General features: G+C 45.9%; 1 protein-coding gene across 2 annotated transcripts in view; it reads left to right on the top strand.

Moving 5' to 3' along the window:
* The first annotated feature begins 2,340 nt into the window (after nucleotides 1–2,340).
* Nucleotides 2,341–17,957, top strand: part of LOC110538192 (signal transducer and activator of transcription 5B) — a 98,521-nt gene continuing 82,904 nt past the window's right edge. The window contains exon 1 of one of the 2 annotated variants that reach the window (XM_090193251.1): nucleotides 2,341–2,467. The gene's annotated coding sequence lies outside the window, so the exon portion shown is untranslated. Of the gene's footprint in view, nucleotides 2,721–17,957 lie in introns of both variants that reach the window. The other variant, XM_036938252.2, reaches the window with a different exon arrangement.

Below are 17,957 nucleotides of genomic sequence, written 5' to 3'. Positions count from 1 at the left end.
ATGAAGGGGCGTGAAGAGGCAGAAGGAGACTGAGAGCCTTGCCTTTCATCAGCAGCTGCTGACTCAGTTTCTGAAGGCAAAATGTCACCCCTCCAGCCTGCTTGGCCAGCAGCTAATCCGTTTGGAGAATCGATTCCATTTTAACGGTGTGCTGTGGAGTGGCCTGATGTATGGCTGGAGTTGTGTGTGTGTGTGTGCACAGAGGGCCTAGTGGAGTGTGTGTTTTCTGTTGTTGCCTTAACCACGTTTTTTGTGTGTGAAACCGAAGTTAGAAATAATAAAAATGTGTTCATAGTATTGCCATGCATTATATGTCTTGAAAAATGTTGGCTTTCCGAAAAAAAAACACTTCCACTTCCAGGTGCTGCGTTTGGCCAAGTGACAGTCGTTAAGTCGGAAAACTCTCATGTTTACAATGCCTAGCAGCGTTCCCGAAGGACACTTACTTAGAGGAGGAAAATGGACTGGACCAAATTCTGCTTCATAAATTAGTCATTAGTCACTGAATAGTTTATGTGTTTATGCAGTATCAATCACACAAGTCAACATGTAATTTACTGTTCAGTCTCTAGGGACCAACGCTGCTGGGATTGGGTGCATGTAGGCCTTTCTATCTGTAATGGAGGTTATTCAATGAGATTCATATTTCCTGATTGTTTTTTGTCTCCAGCCATATACTTAGCTATGTACAAACATACACGCACATAACTACCAAAACTAGCTTTTGTGTGTAAAGGTTACCAGGACCTGAGGCTTACACGGATCTAAGATATGACTCGCACACGTCTCTGTCTCTTCTACTCCCTGTCAGTCTTTCAATGCATCTCCCTCAGAGGGGACCATTCTGTGGTTGTTTTGTTCAGTCTGCTTTTAAAGCTGGTAGACGGCTGCTGCTGGCCCTCTCCCAATTAACTCAGTTTCACCTCTTTCTCGCTCTCTCTATCTCTATTAGAAAAGCACATGTGCACGAGCTCACAAACATTGTTTTTTTAAATATTTAAATCTGTTTTTTTCCATCTTTAGTTGTTCTGCCAGATGATGTCACTGGCATCACTCATTGTATGCTCAATGAGAGATTGCTGGATGAAGTTTTACCTGTTATGGAAAATCTGGTATCCTAAATGAGATCCAAAACATATTCACTTTAACCCTGTCTGTCCCTCTACCACAAGGTGTCACTGTGCTCCTCCAGCTAGAGAATGTGTCAATATTACAATGTGCAGCACTTTAAAGTTTGAGTATCCATGATGATCATCCATACATGAGCACTTTGATGACTAATAACAATGGGATGTTTTACAGTCAATCAAAAGGTTTTTCGTATTCTACAATGCAGGATTTGTTTGCAGTTGGTGTGTGTAGATCTGTGTAAATCTGTGTGAATAGCGTGTAGCACATATTTGACCATTTAACTTATTTACAGTTGGAAAGGGCCGAGAAAAAGACTCCCTCTGGGAAGTGACACACAGCCTCTCTCTGCTAACACCTATCAGGCTCTGGTGCGGTCTGCAGCCAAAACATTATATTCATGTGAATGGAGAAAGATGCTGTGCCTAAATCTACTGCCTGCAAGGACCTAGCAAAAGATTAATCACTTTAATTTGGTCTTTCTTTCACTCCACCATGCATTTTACTATAAAGTGCTTTGCTTTTAGTCAAATGAGACAAAAGCCACTGCCTATTTTGTTCACAAACAAAGTACTCATAAAATAGATGCTATTTTCCATCTGACCTAACAGAATCTTAGCTGTGTGTTGAAGGTCTGTCTGTCAGCGGCTATTTGAGTGCATAGCAGAACATAGAGGGTACAAAGGCCTACAAATCCAAGAAAAGTTTCTCACTCTTGGCCTTGCTACTTCCTAGAACTGGGCATCTCCATCTCTTCAAATTCCCATTGGTTTTCTCCACTTTCTTCCCATTGAGACACATTGAAGGCAACATGTGCACATGTTGGCCTATTCTTGTAAACACCTGTTATGTGGTTCAATGTGGTTCATCAATATACGATGTACTGTAGTGCTATTTAGAAATAGATCACATTGCTCTTACAAAGGCTACTTCAGTTATTACAAGACTACTTCTAATGATGATTATAACAATAGCATATAACATGATAATATGTAGGAAAATAATAATAATAAACTATTTCTCCTTCATCTATTTATTATTATTATAATTATTATTATTATTGTTGTTATTTCATCATCAATACAGAATTTGATCATTTGATCATTTAATTGCCTTACATTTGTTAGGTTAGGCTATATTATGCTGGTAAATTAACTTACTGAAGTAGGGACAGTATTTTACACATGTTAATGTTTTCATATGACAATATTCGCCTGTCAAACAGAAAACCCCGGAAGTGGGCGGTTAGAGAGAGGGAGAGAACTTAGAGGGTTCCTGCTATCTGGGATCCTTGGGAAGCCCCTACCCCCCATTGAAGTTGACATTTAAAATAGTTAAGGTAAGGGCAAGGGTTAGGTAAGGCTTATGGTTAATGTTAAGGTTTACGATATGGACGTCCCAAGGATCCTTTATTGCACTGACCGATCCTAGAGTGGAGCGCAAGCGAAAGACACGAGAGAGAGAATGAAAAAAACTGCGTAGCGAACAGTTAGAAAGAGACGGGAGAGGTTCATTTTCTGGGTCGTGCGTACGTTGCGGAGCTTTCCCTTACTTTTATGCAAAAAGACAACTCAATTGATCGTCCTGTCAAGGTAGGTTTGTTAACTATGTCAGCTTCGAGAAGATTTTGGAAAAGCATATTTCGTGCAGACGGTTTCTATTGCGAAAGAATGTTCCGACAGCGCTTTGTAAACAAACTATGGTTAGAGTTGTGTGGCTCTGCCGTCTTTTAGGCTAGCCAAGCGTGGCTATAATGTCACCGACAATACCACATGTGAAGCTACAAATATATTTTTAGTGTTTACAATATTGATTGAGTGTATTGTTAATATAATATTTACTTTGTTACTGGTGTTTGTTGACCCTTTCTCCTATATATATATTGAATCAACAGGCTGAGTCCAACCCCCCCCCCCTGGGAGTCAAGCGAGAACTCGAATACGCTAGATCATTTATTTTCTTCAACATTGCACAACGTTTTTAACATAACATCTTAACGGCTATATTATTAACATCATTTGCATGTAGGCTATAACACATGTTATACGGATCATTGAAATAGCGTGTAGCCTAGGTCAAACGCAAATTGTAATGTGAGTTTATTATATCAAACCGTTAGCCAGCGTGAGGCGCATATCATGGTATAATGAATGTGCGTGTGGAACTCCTCTCAAGAAGTTGTGTTGTAGCCTAACAGGTGAAAGTTCAACTTGTATTGCACATCTATTTTAGTTAGGTAACTTTCGAAATTAGATAAGAACTAGATAAATAAATTATCAATGCCGATGTAAAAGAAATATGGTGTCTGCCTGCCAATGTAAAAATAAGCAGTTGTATTATTATTTATCCTAGACAAACAGTTATATTTTTATGTATATATTGCATTTAGACAAATACGCTATATATTATTGGAATGACTTTCAGTGCAACAAAGAAACTAATAATAATCCTCTCTAAAGTGTTTGTGGAGATGGCACATTATTTGGCAGAATATTTTTCTGAGATGTTTTTTATTTTGTCCAAGTTTGCTGGTGAAAATGGACGTCTACCATTTTAAAATGAACTGAATAATTTGGCAAAATGTTAACAACCATGTAATAAGACACAACTGTGCACAATTGCTACTGTAGGCCATATTGGCTGCAGACTTTTAATGTGGTGTTGATATGCTGGTAAAGTAGTCCAATGTTTATCTTATTGCACCCGGAGAGCAAGGCAGCCTGGCTATTGGTCAGGTGATGCAGTCAAGGTGTGACATTCTCTCTGCTCCTGTTTATTTGAGTGCTTTATGACAGTTGTTCTCCAAGCCTCCTTACCACAACTGAGTAAACATGGGTGTTTGGAACACAAACAATGGATTTCATTTAAAGAGGCTTTATGTCAATGATTCCTAATTAAATCTGGAATAAAACAAGCCACTTCATATAGTTGTTCTAATAGTCTCCCAATCCCTCATTGATATATGTCAGGTAGTGTTTTACTTGTTTTATAACAAAATGGCCACACAGGATGCTGTGTAAAATGTGGTCAGTCGTCATAACAATGAAAACAAACATGAAAACAAATAACAAGCACGTGCTGTATGAGTAATCCGTTTAGTACCAAAACTGTTATTCTGTTTGCTTTCTTATTCCTCTCTTGTGACAAATGAGCTCAACATATTTTGTACACAATGGGCTTCAACTAACCGGAGAGAGATGAATGGATTCACACTGTGTTATAAAGGGCATCACATTTGTTGCTATTGGGGTTAGAAGAAGCTCCATCACAGTATCGAGTATCGATGACGTGGACGTCATTAAATGCGGAAGGCACATTTCGGTGGAATACATTCAGTTGTGCAACTGACTAGATATCCATCCCCTTTACCTTTCCCTAATTAATGTCACAGAAGCCACAGATGTGTTTGCTGTATGGTTGTGGTTGTTGTCACTGAAGACATGGACATGTCCCGTAATCGTGCACTGTGTGACTCACATGTAAAAGGTATGTAATTGGAAACATAGTTGTTGGTGTTTAGCTGAAATGTCACCACATGCATTGATGTTATAGTGTTTTACTAGACTGTCATATGGCTTAACCTTACAAGCACAGACAGGTCTCTGTATAAAGGAAATACCCCTAAATTGTTGATGTGTTGATGACTAAAATGTCAATGTCACTGCAAGCTTGAGTGGTGATAAGATTTGTGTGTGTCCGCGTGTGTGTGCTTTACAACCACACTGAGTATGGACATTGATGTTTGTTTAAAGAAACTCAGATAAAGAAAGTCATTACTTCCTGCGATGCAGTTTGATTGCACCCCACCTTGTCCCTGTGTATCCTACCTCTTTCATGTTATAATGACATTATACACACACCAACTGACAGCAGCACAGGTCAGGATGCTTTGATGAGTGTTTTGCTAACCGGGGGTAACAGTCAGGTGCACTAGCAGACTTCATTGACCCAACCCACCACCCCTTGAAAATTAATTTATTTGGTAGATGTTTTCATTATTCTGACCTCCTGCAGTTATAGTTTTGCCTGACGACTCATTCTGAATTTAACTCTGCTGCTCTATCGATTGCTCCATACATTCATGGTGGAGAAGAAATGGTACTGGGTGTGGTGTTTGGCCGAAGGGATGTGGATGGGTAGTCAGGCTAGTTATAATTGGAAGACGAAGTGTAAACTCTAACATACCTTTCCAGCTAATAGGCTATCTCCAAACACATTTTTGCTAGTAGAAGCTGTTAAGCTGGTTAAACAAAGGTTAGCCACGTGTTGGCAAAAACTAATGTCCAAGTCAAGAAAGCTTATACCAGCAGCCTCACCTGCTTTTTTCAGTCTATATCAGATACTCCAGTGAGTGTAATTAGCTCCAATTACTGTAAGTTGCTCAATATTAGGAGTTCAGAAATCAAGTTGACATAAAAATGTGTTTATTCTGTTGTTGCCAGTGAAATTCATTTGTAATATTCATTTAAAAAAGGATCCCCAGTTGAATACCCCTGATCTAGCTGAATTCTCTGACCCCATATCTCCTCCACAGCATAATGTAGCTTCCCCAGACAATTTACCACCCACAACCACTCCTTATTCCTCCTCCACAACCACTCCATATTCCTCCTCCACCACCCACAACCACTCCATATTCCCCCTCCACCACCCTCAACCACTCCATATTCCCCCTCCACCACCCTCAACCACTCCATATTCCTCCTCCACCACCCACAACCACTCCATATTCCTCCACCACCCACAACCACTCCCTATTCCTCCACCACCCACAACCACTCCATATTCGTCCACCACCCACAACCACTCCCTATTCCTCCACCACCCACAACCACTCCATATTCCTCCACCACCCACAACCACTCCCTATTCCTCCTCCACCACCCTCAACCACTCCATATTCCTCCACCACCCACAACCACTCCATATTCCTCCACCACCCACAACCACTCCCTATTCCTCCTCCACCACCCTCAACCACTCCATATTCCTCCTCCACCACCCTCAACCACTCCATATTCCTCCTCCACCACCCACAACCACTCCATATTCCGCCACCACCCACAACCACTCCATATTCCTCCACCACCCACAACCACTCCATATTCCTCCTCCACAACCACTCCATATTCCTCCTCCACAACCACTCCATATTCCTCCACCACCCACAACCACTCCTTATTCCTCCACCACCCACAACCACTCCTTATTCCTCCACCACCCTTCCACCATCCATGGCTCTCTGACTAGTTGGGTACTCAACATCAGGTCATCTTGCCTGTTTGGTTTGAGGTAGAGATTGAAAGAAGGATGCTTGCAGTATTGATGTTCCTGACCCGAGTGCTCCTGTCATACCATGTTCACTGCTATCTACTACTTCTCTCTGGGGCTGCATTCCCTTTAGTAGATGAGGATTTTTGAAGAAATATTGTAGACTTTGGCTCTATATATGTTTTATTACTTAGATTGGATTTTTGAAAGGTTTCTGTGCCACGCTGGTATGAATGATTCGGGAGACATGCGCAGGAATGCGTAATAGGGTTTTTATTTACGCCCAAATTACGTGCCATGTAAAGGCACGGGGACGAAGACCAAACAAACACGGAACAAAAACACAGGGTTGAAACCCAAACAAAAGAGTGAGGAGTACCTCGAATAAAGAACACACGCGCACAATGATTAACACATAGGACGAGACCCATAATCATCTGCACAATCCACAAGGGAACGAAAGCCAAAACACACAGCACAGGTACTCACACGAACCAACGGACAATGTAACAATAATCAACAGGACAATGGTAAACCAAGGACACACTTATACAATTACTAATCACTGGGAATAGGGGCCAGGTGTGCGTAATGAAAATTCCGTAGGAATCCATGGCATTCTGGCTCTGTTCCATTTGCTCTTTGGCTGCTTATAAGTTCTGCTGTATTGGGCTTTCTGTCCTGATGCCTGCAAAGAATTTGTGGTACTAGGTCCTGTAGATTTTCCATAATGGATTGTCTGCCCAGCTTCATCTGCACAATTTGGGATGTGTTTTCCATCTCTAAAATAAATAAGCACTTGGTCAGACATCAATGGAAACCGTTATGGTAAACCATCAAGGATTGTTTGCACCACTTAACCCTGACCCACTTGACGTTATGTGAAGCGCTGCCTGGGGAGCCCACACGGTTAATTCAACTGGACTATGTAACTGGCCATTTCCACTGCCAAGACAAAGTTTCAGAGGTCGTGTTGGGTCTGGCTGACGCGGACAGTTGCCATGCTGGGCACACATTAGTTGGACAGCACAACCTGTCCTAGGCAGGGAGGGAGCAGAAACAGACACAGAGAGACAACCCCAGAAACAGCAGGGGAACAGGGGAAACCCTATGTTTAAGGATCCCGTCTCTCAACAGGCAGGGCAGGCCATGTGGTCACAGCATGCCCGTGTGCTTAGCCAGAGTTCCCCCACTTTATCTCCTTCCCTGCTACCAGGAAAGCCATGGCAGTGATACTGACCTGATGGGTCTTTACTGGAAGGGCTGGAGGAAGGAAGATGAGAGATTTTGGTGCATGGGTGGGTTGTTTTGGTGCATGGGTGGGTTGCTCTGATGCTGGTGAAAAGGGATGGTTAGTTGAAGTATTCCATGCATGCCTGTGATGAATTCATGGATGTAACACGTTTGAATTCTGTAGCTTCCATGGCGCTGTGAGGTCCCCTAGGCAGAGAGCTCTGTATATATTGTACATATTTTAGGGCTGACCCCAGTTAGTCGACTGGTCAATTGTTTGGTCAATAGGCTGCTGGTTGGCTGAGATTTCTTTAGTCAAGCAGTCGCAATTTATAATTTTTTTCATGGGGCACAAGACACCTGACATCTGATTCGCACCTGTCTCAGTGGACTAATCCAATGTGGAGGCCACAGGGATGGCATAGTCCATCACTCTAAGACATGTGATACTAATAGTGTATATGCTTATATTATGTAAAATTAATGGTGCAACACTAATATATCTAATATATCTAACAAATGTGCTTTGTCCCGCGTTGGGTACGTTCGCTGTCCACATTTCTGAAAGATAATCTTCAGTGTGCCTTTCCCTATGTTGCCATGTGCATAATAGCAAAGTTAACCAGCATATTAGGATTGAGAACAATGAGGCGGAGGTAGCAGAGACGAGGAAACAGCCATTGCCTTAGCCTAATTGTCCTTAGTGAGGAAATCCCAAATTCATTAGGGACTATAATCAATAGCCTAACAGTTAAATGTGCCTGGCTTTATAAAATCATTCATATACAGGGCCTTCGGAAAGTATTCAGACCCCTTGACTTTTTCCACCTTTTGTTACGTTACAGCCTTATTCTAAAATTGATTCAATATTTTTTCCCCTAAGCAATCTACACACAATATCCCATAATGACAAAGCGAAAACAGGTTTTTAGGAATTTTTGCTAATTTCTTAAAAATTCAAAACAGAAATACCTTATTTATGTAAGTATTCAGACTCTTTGCTAGGAGACTCAAAATTGAGCTCAGGTGCATCCTGTTTCCATCGATCATCCTTGAGATGTTTCTACAACTTGATTTGAGTCCACCTGTGGTAAATTCAATTGATTGGACATGATTTGGAAAGGCACACACCTGTCTATATAAGGTCCCAGAGTTGATAGTACATGTCAGAGCAAAAACCAAGCCAAGAGATCGAAGGAATTGTCCGTAGAGCTCCGAGACAGGATTGTGTCAAGGCACAGATCTGGGGAAGGGTACTAAAAAATTCTGCAGCATTGATGGTCCAAGAACACAGTGGCCTCCATCATTCTTAAATGGAAGAAGTTTGGAACCACCAAGACTTCCTAGAGCTGGCCGCCCTGCCAAACTGAGAAATCGGGAGAGAAGGGCCTTGGTTAGGGAGGTGATCAAGAACCCAATGATCACTCTGACAGAGCTCTAGAGTTCCCCTGTGGAGATGGGAGAACCTTCCAGAAGGACAACCATCTCTGCAGAACACCACCAATCAGGCCTTTATGGTAGAGTGGCCAGACGGAAGCTACTCCTCAGTAAAAGGCACATGACAGCCCGCTTTGAGTTTGCCAAAAGGCACCTAAAGGACTATCAGACCATGAGAAACAAGATTCTCTGGTCTGATGAAACCAAGATTGAACTCTTTAGCCTGAATGCCAAGCATCGCGTCTGTAGGAAACCTGGCACCATTTTTAGGGGCAGGGACTGGGAGACTAGTCAGGATTGAGGCAAATATGAAAGAAGTACAGAGACATCCTTGATGAAAACCTGCTCCAGAGCTCTCAGGATCTCAGACTGGGGCAAAGGTTCACCTTCCAACAGGACAACGACCCTAAGCACACAGCCAAGACAACGCTTGAGTGGCTTCGGGACATGTCTCTGAATATCCTTGAGTGGCCCAGCCAGAGCCCGGACTTGAACCCGATCTAAAATCTCTGGAGAGACCTGAAAATAGCTGTGCAGCAATGCTCCCCATCCAACCTGACAGATCTTGAGAGGTCGGCAGGGAAGAATGGGAAAAACTCCCCAAATACAGGGGTGCCAATACAGGGGTGCCAGTTTTCACTATGGGGTATTGTGTATAGATTTTTCAGAAAAAAATATCTATTTAATACATTTTTGAATAAGGCTGTAACGTAACAAAATGTGAAAAAAGTCAAGGGGTTTGAATACTTTCTGAAGGTACAGTATATCTACAGAAATAAGACTGATGTAGCTTCGGTTAGCCTGTTTGGGTGTTTGTTTAATAGCCTACTAATTCCGTGAGCACCAAGCCTCATGCAACGGCAAAATGTCAGATGAAGCAATTTCACAGATTCTGCTTTTTGATCTATGCTATGCTGTAATAAAGGCTTTGCATTTTATTTTTGTTAGAACAGACTGCTATTACTTAGAATTGATTTAGTGTTGTTTACACCTCCAAACAGTGAGAAAAATAATATTGTAGTCTAACAGCACCTGTCATTTATTTGTATTTATTTTTTACCTTTATTTAACTAGGCAAGTCGGTTAAGAACAATGATGGCTTAAGGAAGCCATGCAAGCCAGGTAAAAAAAAGCCATTTTACAACCTATGTGTTGTGATAATTGCATTGTTTGTTCTATAACCTGTTAGTTAATATGCATTGCCACCGTGATATATTGGCCTAAGGTTGAGACAATAAGAAGACACAGTGGCAGAACAAATTCAACCACACCTTTGTTTCATCACAAAACCGGATAGCTACCTCTGTCCAGTGAAGTCCACAAAGCATATTGCATGTAACAAACAGCTACATGACCGATAGCATGGACCACTAAACAACTATTGATTTAGAACCATGGAGAGTTACTTCAAGTCGCAAAGAAAACAGGAGCTGCCTCCACTATTCCAGCACCATTTCAACTTCAACATTTCAACATCATCAAATCACCTCTGCTTAGTCGAATACAGACAGTGACAACTAAGATACCAAAAATAATTTAGTCCAATCAATGAAAGCTAAATATGATGTGGCTGTCCATGGTTCTGATTTCCATGTGTGTGTGTGTACGCGTGTGTGCATGCATTTGTGCGTGCAAGTAGAACAAACATGCCGACCCACCCTACTTGTAGAGAAACAACCAATGCCATCCTCCTCTCTTTCACGAATCTATCATAGGGTACACACTCTTAGTTTTTGTTGTCGTAGGCTACCTGTCTAAAATGCTTGCTTGCTAGCCTAACTTCTTTTCATGGCCAATGATGCACCAGGCCAGTTAACATTAGCATACTACATCTAGCTACATGTTGAACTTTCATCCTCTCAGTCCAGGGGCACAATGTATGGTTAGATCAGAATCACAGTTATAATCATTGTCCAGTACAGAGAATTAAGTCAAACCCCAAGTCCAAATCCCTATCGCCATCCATGGCTAATTTAGGAAAGGGCCGACTTCAGCTAGCTAGCTAGGACAATGACAACAAGATTTGTTTTACTGTAAATTACGTGTTGCTTTGGATGTGATGTGATTGGAGTGAAGCTAAATCCAAACTGGCTTCCCTTGACACTTTTTTGTTGGTGCACAGTTGAGCTCACTCAGCTTCTCTCAACGCTGATTGGCTATTCTTAATCAAGGGAAGCCATATGCTCGCTGCCTTCCCTTGCTTTCAATTCTACTGGCGGCAACAATGTCATACTCTTTTAAACCAGACAGCATCAGATAGATGACCTACACATATTGAAGGAAAATGATGAAACACAGGGAGACCGAATATGGAGGGGGGGGTCTGGCATCTCTTGGCGTCCATGAATACACGCCGCTGGAGGAGGGAGGGAAGGAGGAAGAAAAGGGAAAAGGGGAGGAGGTGTTGATAGGAGGTTGAAATTGTTCATGTTTGACCATTGAAAATCATAAAGGCTGTTATTGGGGTAGGATAATCAAATCTTAGATTAGGACTAAGAGGGGGTTCCAATTTGAGCATGAGGAAGTGTTGCCCAATCAGAGTGCGGTGTCATGTAGGCTACAAGGAAGTGGGCGCGTTCAACATTGCAGCCGACTTTAAAGGCGAGTCGAGACTGACTGATCGACAAATCACCTTGCATCTAAAAAACGACTCAATCTTATTTGTAGATCAGTCAGTCACGATTTACCCATGATACAACGCGGTATTAATGATCTCACACACAGCCAATGAGTACCTAAGTGTGTGCCATGGCCTTTTTCAGATGGCCATGGTGTTGATTGGTTTCTTTTTACATTCTCTCTCTTTTCTCTCTCTCTCTCTCTCTCTCTCTCTCTCTCTCTGCCTTCAGCTGAGTAACAGTGTGTTGTCCAGTCCAAGCAGAGATTAAACCTCACTAGGGTGAGCGTGAAACGGGTTGAACATTTTTAAGCAGAGAGTGGAGGAAGGGAGGAAGAGAGAAAGACAGTTAAAGGGAAAGAGATACTGTAGTAGGGGAGGAGTCCCGGGGTCTATGAGAAAGCATGTGGTGGTGAAAGCAAGGCTCACGCTAACCCCTACCCCCACTAACCCCGCCCCTTTCAGTTGGGCTCAAACTAATCCTATAGTCACATGACCTCCAGAGCTCTCAGCCTTGCCTAGGCAAGACTGATCCGTCTGTCAAATACATCATGTAGCAGGGGTCACGGTTGACAGCTACATTACATTACTCTGACGTTTGTATCTAGTAACACTAAATGGGCTATATTATTAACAAGAGGTTTATCATCCAACTAAAATCCTTCCTTTTTAAAATGGTTAAGATGGTCCACATAGTCATCAACACCCATAGAGTTGAATCACTCCTGCTGGTCTTGATGTGCCAGTGCAACGTAACTCTCACGCTCTCACTTTTGCTCTCTCTCTTTCACTGTATTTCTCTGATAGACTGTAAAAATATATGTATTTGAAAGATTTCTCTCTTCCTCTGTGTTGCACACCAGACACTGAGACACGTGATAAAGCCTCCGGATATTATCTGTGTGACACACAAGAAATTACCAGCGCTCTTGAAGAAGGTCACTCTCAGCCCTCGCTCTCAGCCAGCCATGGGAAGGTAGCATGCAAATTAGGGAGGGGCATGTGGCTGTGAGCATCACGTTTTTCTCAAATGTCACCTGTGGATATTTTTGTTTTTGCTGGGATTCCGAGTTTCTGACTGAGTTAAGCTGACTGGGTTAAATATGATATATATTTATTAAATGTGATGGTCTTTGGATGTACCTTACTTAATTAACTTTTATTTCTGGTTAATTCCTTCTTAAATGTCCTTTGGCATTGTTTTGTGGTTGGGGGTTGGGGGATAACTGGTGTTATGCAATATGCAAATTGTATGCAAATAGTTGGAAACCAGAATCTTACCCAGTTATTTTCTGTACAGTAAACACACATGAGCAAAATGCTGTTCTATGCTACAACCACTTCACCAGCGTTACATTCAATAGACTCTAAAATAGAGGTCGACCGATTATGATTTTTTCAACGCCGATACAGATACCGATTTTTGGATGCCTAAAAAAGCCGATACCGATCAATCGGACAATTATTATTATTTTTTTTGCAATAATGACAATTACAACAATACTGAATTAACACTTATTTTAACTTAATATAAAACATCAATAAAATCAATTTAGCCTCAAATAAATAATGAAACATGTTCAATTTGGTTTAAATAATGCAAAAACAAAGTGTTGGAGAAGAAAGTAATATGTGCCATGTAAAATATGTGCCATGTAAAAAAGCTAACATTTAAGTTCCTTGCTCAGAACATGAGAACATATGAAAGTTGGTGGTTCCTTTTAACATGAGACTTCAATATTCCAAGGTAAGAGGTTTTAGGTTGTAGTTAATATAGTATTTATAGGACTATTTCTCTCTATACCATTTGTATTTCATATACCTTTGACTATTGGATGTTCTTATAGGCACTATAGTATTGCCAGTGTAACAGTATAGCTTCCGTCCCCCTCCTCACCCCTACCTGGGCTCGAACCAGGAACACATCGACAACAGCCACACTCGAAGCATCGTTACCCATCGCTCCACAAAAGCCGTGGCCCTTGCAGCGCAAGGGGAATAACTACTCCAAATCTAAAAGCGAGTGACGTTTGAAACAGTATTATCGCACACCCAGCTAACTAGCTAACCATTTCACATTGGTTACACCAGCCATTAGGCTGATAGGCTTGAAGTCATAAACAGCGCTGTGCTTGCGAAGAGCTGCTGGCAAAACGCACAAAAGTACTGTTTGAATGAATGATTACGGGCCTGCTTGTCACGTTCTGACCTTTATTTCCGTTGTTTTGTATTTATTTAGTATGGTCAGGGCGTGAGTTGGGTGGGCAGTCTATGTTTGTTTTTCTATGTTTTGGGGCATTTCTATGTTTTCGGCCTAGTATGGTTCTCAATCAGAGGCAGGTGTCATTAGTTGTCTCTGATTGAGAATCATACTTAGGTAGCCTGGGTTGCACTGTTTGTTTGTGGGTGATTGTCTATGTTAGTGGCTTGTGTCAGCACAGGTCTCATTTTGTAGCTTCACGGTTGAATTTGGTTTATTGTTTTTGTTACTCGTTTGTATAGTGTTCAGTCTTTCTTTATTAAAGATTTTACCATGGACACTTACCACGCCGCATATTGGTCCTCTGATCCTTCTCGCCTCTCCTCTTCAGACGAAGAGGAGGACGATCGTGACAGAATCCCGCACCCTGAGGAATGGAGTCAGCAGGAGCAACAGCCAATCCCCTCCCATCGATGGAGGAAAGGGTTCTACATCATACCACCGTTCTCCATCGGATCGGAACGGCTATGGATCAAGTGATGGAGAGAATGGACCGATGGGAGAGAAGTGGTCTCCTCTCTCCACCTTCGGCTCCCCCCCCTCAGAACTCCCCATCTCCCGACTCCAGCACCCTCCGTCTTACGCTCCCGAGGGTCTATGATGGAGCGGCGGCGGGGTGCCAGGGGTTCTTACTCCAGCTGGAACTGTACCTAGCCACCGTCAGACCCACTCCCTCGGGAGCGGAGAGGGTGAGTGTCCTCATCTCCTGTCTCACGGGTCGTGCTCTGGAGTGGGCGAACGCAGTCTGGAATGGCCCAGACTCAGCGAAGGAGCACTACCCAGAGTTTTCCCGCCGCTTCCGCGCAGTGTTTGACCACCAACCAAGGACCAAGCGGCGTGGTAGAAAACAGCGACGACAGCAGCAGCAGCAGCGGCAGCAACAACAACAGCGGCCGGCTTCACAGGACTACACAACTTGGGAGGAGATAGACAGATGGGCCATCGACCCAGGGAGAGTGCCGGAGCCCGCCTGGGATTCGATGGAGCAGTGCAAGGAAGGTTACAGGAGAATGAGGTTGGCGAAGGCAGCACGGCAGTGCGACAGGTACGAGAGACAGCCCCAAATTTTTTTTGGGGGGGGGCACACGAGGGGTGGAGCTAAGCCAGGTAGCAGACCTGCGCTCACTCCTCGTGCTTATTATAAGCAGCAAGATACTGGGCAGGCACCGTGTTATGCGGTTAAGCGCACGGTGTCGCCAGTACGTGTCCATAGCCCGGTGCGCTATAGGACAGCCCCCCGAGAGTGTCATGCGAGTGCGGGCATCGAGCCAGGGCGTATGGTGCCTGCTCAGCGGGTCTGGTCGCCGGTACGCAGTTTTGGCCCAGGGTATCCTGCGCCGGCTCTGCGTGCTGTGTCTCCGGGGCGCTGGGAGGGTGCAGTGCGTCCTCTGCCTGCGCTCCGCTCGTGCCGGGCGAATGTGGGAATGGAGCCGAAGGGAGAGGTGCGTGTAGTAAGCACTAGATCTCCCGTGCTTACCCACAGCCCGGTTCAACCTGTGCCTGCACTCTGGACGGTCCGGGCTAGAGTGGTTATCCAGCCTGGGGAAGTGGTGCCAAGGTTGCGCACCAGAGCTCCAGTGCTCCCCCACAGCCCGGTCTTTCAGGTGCCTCCTCTTAACCCCAAGCCTCCTGAAGGTCTTCCCAGCCTGGTGGTTCCTGTGGCAGCCCCACGCACCAGGCTGTCTCTCTGTCTCCTCCCTGCAGGTGGTCCTGTCTGTCCGGCGCCGCTGCCGGAGCCTCCCGCCTGTCCGGCGCCTCTGCCGGAGCCTCCCGCCTGTCCGGCGCCTCTGCCGGAGTCTCCCGCCTGTCCGGCGCCTCTGCCGGAGTCTCCCGCCTGTCCGGCGCCTCTGCCGGAGCCTCCCGCCTGTCCGGCGCCTCTGCCGGAGCCTCCCGCCTGTCCGGCGCCTCTGCCGGAGCCTCCCGCCTGTCCGGCGCCTCTGCCGGAGCCTCCCGCCTGTCCGGCGCCTCTGCCGGAGCCCCCCGCCTGTCCGGCGCCTCTGCCGGAGCCTCCCGCCTGTCCGGCGCCTCTGCCGGAGCCCCCCGCCTGTCCGGCGCCTCTGCCGGAGCCCCCCGCCTGTCCGGCGCCGCTGCCGGAGCCTCCCGCCTGTCCGGCGCCTCTGCCGGAGCCTCCCGCCTGTCCGGCGCCTCTGCCGGAGCCCCCCGCCTGTCCGGCGCCTCTGCCGGAGCCCCCCGCCTGTCCGGCGCCGCTGCCGGAGCCCCCCGCCTGTCCGGCGCCGCTGCCGGAGCCCCTCTGCCCAGAGCAGCTGCCCCTCTGTCCCGAGCAGCTGCCCCTCTGTCCGGAGCAGCTGCCCCTCTGTCCCGAGCAGCTGCCTCTCTGTCCCGAGCAGCTGTCTCTCTGTCCCGAGCAGCTGTCTCTCTGTCCCGAGCAGCTGTCTCTCTGTCCCGAGCAGCTGTCTCTCTGTCCCGAGCAGCTGTCTCTCTGTCCCGAGCAGCTGTCCCTCTGTCCCGAGCTGCCCCTCTGTCCAGTGGGGTCATTGAGAGGGGTGGTCATGCTGAGAAAGCCACGGAGGCGGACTAAGACAATGTTGAGGTGGGGTCCGCGTCCCGTGCCAGAGCCGCCACCGCGGACAGACGCCCACCCAGACCCTCCCCTATAGGTCAAGGTTTTGCGGCCGGAGTCCGCACCTTTGGGGGGGGGTACTGTCACGTTCTGACCTTTATTTCCGTTGTTTTGTATTTATTTAGTATGGTCAGGGCGTGAGTTGGGTGGGCAGTCTATGTTTGTTTTTCTATGTTTTGGGGCATTTCTATGTTTTCGGCCTAGTATGGTTCTCAATCAGAGGCAGGTGTCATTAGTTGTCTCTGATTGAGAATCATACTTAGGTAGCCTGGGTTGCACTGTTTGTTTGTGGGTGATTGTCTATGTTAGTGGCTTGTGTCAGCACAGGTCTCATTTTGTAGCTTCACGGTTGAATTTGGTTTATTGTTTTTGTTACTCGTTTGTATAGTGTTCAGTCTTTCTTTATTAAAGATTTTACCATGGACACTTACCACGCCGCATATTGGTCCTCTGATCCTTCTCGCCTCTCCTCTTCAGACGAAGAGGAGGACGATCGTGACAGAATCCCGCACCCTGAGGAATGGAGTCAGCAGGAGCAACAGCCAATCCCCTCCCATCGATGGAGGAAAGGGTTCTACATCATACCACCGTTCTCCATCGGATCGGAACGGCTATGGATCAAGTGATGGAGAGAATGGACCGATGGGAGAGAAGTGGTCTCCTCTCTCCACCTTCGGCTCCCCCCCCTCAGGACTCCCCATCTCCCGACTCCAGCACCCTCCGTCTTACGCTCCCGAGGGTCTATGATGGAGCGGCGGCGGGGTGCCAGGGGTTCTTACTCCAGCTGGAACTGTACCTAGCCACCGTCAGACCCACTCCCTCGGGAGCGGAGAGGGTGAGTGTCCTCATCTCCTGTCTCACGGGTCGTGCTCTGGAGTGGGCGAACGCAGTCTGGAATGGCCCAGACTCAGCGAAGGAGCACTACCCAGAGTTTTCCCGCCGCTTCCGCGCAGTGTTTGACCACCAACCAAGGACCAAGCGGCGTGGTAGAAAACAGCGACGACAGCAGCAGCAGCAGCGGCAGCAACAACAACAGCGGCCGGCTTCACAGGACTACACAACTTGGGAGGAGATAGACAGATGGGCCATCGACCCAGGGAGAGTGCCGGAGCCCGCCTGGGATTCGATGGAGCAGTGCAAGGAAGGTTACAGGAGAATGAGGTTGGCGAAGGCAGCACGGCAGTGCGACAGGTACGAGAGACAGCCCCAAATTTTTTTTGGGGGGGGGCACACGAGGGGTGGAGCTAAGCCAGGTAGCAGACCTGCGCTCACTCCTCGTGCTTATTATAAGCAGCAAGATACTGGGCAGGCACCGTGTTATGCGGTTAAGCGCACGGTGTCGCCAGTACGTGTCCATAGCCCGGTGCGCTATAGGACAGCCCCCCGAGAGTGTCATGCGAGTGCGGGCATCGAGCCAGGGCGTATGGTGC

Source organism: Oncorhynchus mykiss, chromosome 12, assembly GCF_057628025.1.
Source record: "Oncorhynchus mykiss isolate SJ-2025 chromosome 12, ASM5762802v1, whole genome shotgun sequence".
In the NCBI taxonomy this organism is placed as follows: domain Eukaryota; kingdom Metazoa; phylum Chordata; class Actinopteri; order Salmoniformes; family Salmonidae; genus Oncorhynchus; species Oncorhynchus mykiss.
The sequence above is the reverse complement of the archived record's forward strand: the minus strand, read 5'-3'. Positions and strand labels throughout refer to the sequence as shown.